The sequence below is a fragment of the Saimiri boliviensis genome, chromosome 10 (genome assembly GCF_048565385.1).
Source record: "Saimiri boliviensis isolate mSaiBol1 chromosome 10, mSaiBol1.pri, whole genome shotgun sequence".
Taxonomy (NCBI): domain Eukaryota; kingdom Metazoa; phylum Chordata; class Mammalia; order Primates; family Cebidae; genus Saimiri; species Saimiri boliviensis.
In genome coordinates this window covers 26,430,899-26,436,777 of record NC_133458.1, presented here as the reverse complement: position 1 = coordinate 26,436,777, position 5,879 = coordinate 26,430,899, and the positions used below count along the sequence as shown (strand labels likewise).

The 5,879-nt window shown below is 42.8% G+C and overlaps 1 non-coding gene across 1 annotated transcript; it reads right to left on the bottom strand.

The window, feature by feature from the left end:
- Nucleotides 1-2,167: 2,167 nt before the first annotated feature.
- On the bottom strand, nt 2,168-2,271 carry LOC120365440 (U6 spliceosomal RNA). The gene has a single exon (XR_005580381.2). It is a non-coding gene; the product is annotated as a U6 spliceosomal RNA (small nuclear RNA).
- Between the last annotated feature and the right edge of the window lie 3,608 nt (nt 2,272-5,879).

Genomic DNA, 5,879 nt, shown 5'->3' with positions numbered 1-5,879 from the left:
GTACACATTCAGGTAACTATAATGGGTTTTTTTTCTTTTTGAGACGTAGTCTTGCTCTGTCGCCAGGCTAGAGTGCAGTGGCTCAATCTCGGCTCGCTGCAACCTCTGCCTCCCAGGTTCAAGCAATTCTCCTGCCTCGGCCTCCCAAGTAGCTGGGACTACAGGCCCACCACACCCGGCTTATTTTTGTATTTTTAGTAGAGACAGCGTTTCACCATGTTGGCTAGGATGGTCTCAATCTCTTGACCTTATGATCCACCCACCTCAGACTCCCAAAGTGCTGGGATTACAGGCGAGAACCACCACGCCTAGCCTACTTTTTTCATTTATTATTTTTAAAACAGAGTCTGTCTCTCTTACCCAGGCTGGAGTGCAGCGGTGAGATCTTGGTTCACTGCAGCCTCTGCCTCCCGGGCTAAAGTGATCCTATTAGCCTCCCAAGCAGCTCGGACTACAGGTGCACGCCACCACACCTGTCTAATTTTTTGTATTTTTGGTAGAGATGGGGTTTCACCATGTTGCCCAGGCTGTTCTCAAACTCCTGAGCTCAAGCAATCTGCCCACCTCAGCTTCCTAAAGTGCTGGGATTATAGGCGTGAGCTACTGCACCTGGACATAATAATGAATTTTTAATAGATTCTGCCTCTTAATATTGATTCATTGGTATTTTTCTAGAAAAAAAAAATTGAATATGGTCTCATTATTTTTAATTTTTCAAAGGGTTGCCGCACTTTTGCAGTTTCATTTTATGTTAAATAATCTGAAATCACTGACGCCTTCAGCTGATTCTTCTCGATTCACATTTTTAACAAGAAAATTCTGTCTTTATGGAAGTAAGAAACCTGGTAAGTGCAAAGCGAATTGTGCTAAACAGGGGATATTCTCACTCCTGTTTCTATACCAAAATTATACATATTTCAGACTAAATATTTGCATAGGTATTATCTTTCTGCCTAAATTGGTGGGGTTTTGTCCCCACTTTTGCCCCTCTGATCCATTCACCAGGACACACTTCATCAGGGGTATTATTTTTTTCCCCAGTGCAAATCTCACCGTGTCACTTCGCAACTAAAACAGTTTTCAACGTTTCCCATTGCTCTTAGATATGACGTATCTCATAAGCCTTAATATGGAGACTTCCAAGGCCCTGCATGACCACCTTCCTTCCCACCTCTCGGACCACCCTGGCCCCTCTCAAATCCCCAAAAGCACCGGATTCTCTCTCGCCTGTCCCAGGGCCTTTGCAAGGTCTGTTCCCTTTGCTGGGATGCTCTTCTCTTCGGCCATGGTTTTCTTTCACATCTGAGAAGCCTTTGTATACTCCTCACCTAAGTTACACCATGCTACTCTGTCTCTCTTCCTCTCAAAAGTACTCTGTCCTCTTCGTGCAAAGTACTCATCCAAACCCGTTTTTGTGTTTTTAGAAAGCCTGTATCCACCAGACTGTAGCAACTTCATGAGGGTGTAGAGCTCATGCCCGTGACTGTTTGATTCATCCCTTTACCATCACTGTTCCCAGCACCTAGCTCGGTCCTTGGCACCTTGTGAACCTACAATAAATATTTGTTAAATTAATGAATAAAGGACTGAGAGGTGGGGGCAGGTGACAAGGGCAATCTAGTTATTTTGGTCCGTTGTTCTCTATGATCCTAAATCCAACTCCATCATTAGCTTTTCCCTCTATGCAGAATGATTCCCATCACTGTAGGTCTACGCTGGAAGGAAAGGGAATGGGAATGGGACAGAACAATGGAATGGGAACGGGGGAGGGGAGTGAAGGGCAGGGGAGAGAGGAAGGGGGGGGAAGGGAGAGAGGGAGGGAGGATGGAAATCTGGGGAGGCAGGGAGGGAAGGGAAGGGAGGGGAGGGGAGGAAGGCTTTCTTGCCTACTGGCCTTTCTCTTGACCCCACAGTCCCATGAACCCATTTCCCCATTTCTCTAATCCAATTTTATAAGAATACTCAAAAAAGCTGACTCATCCGCTGTCTCCAATTCTTTCTTCCATTCCCATCAGGCTTTGTCTCCACTGCTCCCCTGAAACTTCTATTGTTAGAGCCAACAATGTCTTCGACGGTGAAATACCCAAAAGCCAGGCGTAGGGAGAGATGCTTTAAAGGAATTATCTCATTCCTTTACTTATTTCTGTTTAATAATTTTTTAAATTTTAAAAAGATGGAATGCTTCACAAATTTGAATGTCATCTTTGCCCAGGGGCCATGCTAATCCTTTCTGTTATCGTTCCAATTTTAGCATATGTGCTGCCAAAGCAAGCATTATTTATTTATTTTTAGACAGGGTCCCACGCTGTCATTCAGGCTGGAGTGCAGTGGGGCAACCATGGCTCACTGCAGTCTCAAACTCCTGGGCTCAAGTGATCCTCCCACTTCAGCCTCCTGAATTGCTGAGACCACAGGCACATGGCACCACATCCAGCTAGTTTTGTGTGTTTGATTTTTGTTTTTTGAGATGGGGTCTCACTTTCTTGCCTAGGTTGGCCCTCCACTTTAACAGTTCCTAGGCTGGGCATGGTGGCTCATGCCTGTAATGCCAGCCCTTTGGGAGATCAAGGCAGGAGGATTGCTTGAGTCCAAGAGTTCAACACCAACCTAGGAAGCATAGCAAGACTCGTTCTCTACAAAAAATAAAAAAATTAGCTGGGTGTGGTGGTACGTGCCTATGGTCCTAGCTACTTGGGAGGCTGAGATGGGAGGATTGCTTGAGTCTGGTATGTCAAGGTTGCAGAGAGCTGGGATCACACCATTGCCCTCCAGCTTGGGCAACAGAGCTAGACCCTGTCCCCCTCAAAATTTTTTAATAAAACAGTTCATCACTACCACCTGATGAGGGAGGTACCATTGTTATCCTCAGAGAGAGGTTAACAATTCATTCAAGACTACTGGAGCAAAAAAGCAGCAGAAACCATTTTCACTCAATCTAACGTTCAATGTTAGATCTGCCAGTAGCACAGACATAGCTAATCGCTCTCCTCTTTCTTAAACACTTTCTTTGCTTGGTTTCCAGGACACCACAACCTCCTGACTCTCCTCCTTTACTGGCCATTCCTTAAACTTCTTCTCATTATCCAACCTCTTAATGCCGGAGGGAACCAGGACTCTGAGTTCTCAAACTTTCTTATCTACACTCTCTCCTCCTGGTCAACTCAGTAGGTCTCATCACCTTAACTAAGAGCCTGAACCTCTTCCCTGAACTCAAGGCTCATATTTTCAGCCACCTCGACATCTCGTCTTGGATGTCCAACAGACATTCCCCTCTTAACATCACGCCATGCCAAACTCCTGATGTTCCCCTACCGCCCCCCGAGCCTGAAGTTCCCACAGGCTTGCTCATCTCAGAAAATAACTCCATCCTCCAAGTCATCTTGGTCTTTTTTCTTTCCCTCACACTCTCTACCCAATTCATCAGCAAATCCTGTTGGCTCGATCTTCAAACTACATCTGAATTCTAACTACTTCTCCCTGCTCCCATCACTGCCATCCGAGCCTTCCTCATCTCCAGCTGGATGACTGCAATAGCCTGGGAGCTGATGCTTCTCCCTTGCCTTACTTGCCTGCTGGGAACAGAAAATGTACCACTATGACCACACTGAAGTCTTTCAGTTGAGATTGTTATAGTAGAGATGAATTCTTCGTAATATTTGTCTCTCAAATGTTTCAGGAAAAAGTTGTTTCTTCCATGTTACATTAGTTCTGAAGATTTCAATTGCTTTCTCTTATGAAAACCTGTATTAATAAACGCCAAATATTCTATTGTTGCCCTTGACTCTGAAATGAATTAGATTTCGGTGTGGGCAGAAGTATTAGCCCAGCTCTTAAAGATCCAGGGAAAATGTTGTTTGTTTTCTTCAAAGCTTAAAAGCTTCCCATTAATTATCAAAATAAGATATCTCCACCACAGGCATTTGTTACTTGAAGATGAACAGAATAGAATCAGCACCTATACAAAAACCACATTGACAGGATCTCATATTTTCGAGAAAATGAAATCTGATGATCTTGTTAACAATCATGGTATTTTCTAAACCCCTGCCTCCTTTTCTTTTTTTTTTTTTTTTTTTTTTTTTTTTTGCTTAGTCAGAGTCTCACTCTGTCACCCAAACTGGAATGCAGTCGTACCCACATAGCCTCCAACTCCTGCACTTCAATGACCCTACTGGCTCAAGCTCCTGAGTAGCTAGGACTACAGGCACACACCATCACACCCAGCTGTTTTTATTGCAGGGGGAGGGGGAGAGATGGGGTCTTGCTTTGTTGCCCAGGCTGGTCTTAAACTTCCGGCTTCAAGCCATCTTCCAGTCTTAGCCTCCCAAAATACTGGGACTACAGGTATGAGCCGCTGCACCAGGCCTCAACTCTTTACTCCGGTCCCCAAAGAGCAGAGGGCCTGGATTCAGTGCCTCTAAAACTCCTTTCTGCTGGTTTCGCTCCAATGCTCAGCACAGGCACTTCCCAAGTAGTCGTTTTCTTTGATCTCCTTGGACTCTCTGCCTTCTAGAGAATATGATCCACGTGAACTGCGCTCCTGGATCTTTTACATAACTGTGGTTTCTCACAAGGTTCTTTAAACAAAGGTCCACGTGACAGATTTCTGCTCAAGTTTAGTTCCAGGAAATGTTTGGTTTCTGCAGATGTTTACATGTTTCCGGCTGTCAGCACATGAAAACAATGTAATTCTGTTTCTTTTCCTCACTTTAGCAACTAGAAAGCATAAAATCAAATATATTGTTCAAATCTGCTCAACGCTGATATACGGAAATACTTAATCCTTAAATATTTTTTAAGTGAGGTTGGTTCTATTTTTTGTTACGTTATTTTGCCTTTTAGCCTGAATGTGGTAAGTGGTTTCAGAAACATGAAAAGCTGTAAAATGTAAAATATACAAGACAAATAAAATAGAAAAGAGGCCGAGTACAGTGGCTCAGTGCCTGTAATCCCAGCACTTTGAGCAGCTGAGGCAGGAGGACTGCTTGAGCCCAGGAGTTCAAGACCAGCCTGGGCAACAGAGTGAGACCCTGTTTCTACAAAAAAAAAAAAAAAAAAAAAAAAAAAAGCCAGGTGTGGTAATGTGTGCTTGTAGTCCTAGCCAAATGGGAGGCTGAGGCCCAGGGTTACTGTGAGCTGTGATTACATCACAACCCTCTGGTAGTTACAGTTAAGAGTGAGACTCCATCTCTAACAACGAAACAAAAAAATGGAAAATGAGAAAGGCACAGTGGTGGTTTTCCAAGGAGAAGGCATGAATACCCAGAATTAGATTATTTGTCATCCAAAAAAAAAACTCTTTTCACAAGCAAAGAAAAGAGTCCTCCACCCTCTTATTTAAAACCTATTCACTAGGTTGGAGTAAAATAATCAAGTAAAATAATCAGGTATGTTTTTTGTGAAATTTCCCTAGGAAGACTTCAAAGTTTGAAATTTTTTATAATCAGCTTCAGTAAGACTTCTTTAAACATCATTTTGAAAATTAAAACCATTTTAGAAAAGCAAGCTAAATTGGTTGTATGACAGGTGTATATTCTAAGTCATTTCATTTGGTGAGCAGTGCAGATTACATATGTGTGCACTGTAATGATAAGGTAAGAACTGATTCCTTTTAGCTCCCTTACCCCTTCTCACCACTGAGGTTCAGTAATAAATGGCTCCAAATAAGTAACTGAAGTATCAATCAAAATCTTAAAGCTATTCACTATTATACTGTATTTACATCCCCTCAAAATGCAAAAATCATAAAGTTACATTTATTACTACAAAAATCCAGACAAGAAAATAAGCAAACTAGAGTAAGATAAAACCACAGCCTTCAAAAAGTACACAAAGCATACAAATATGTAGGCCAAATGGTTAAAGTGAGCCGTAAACTT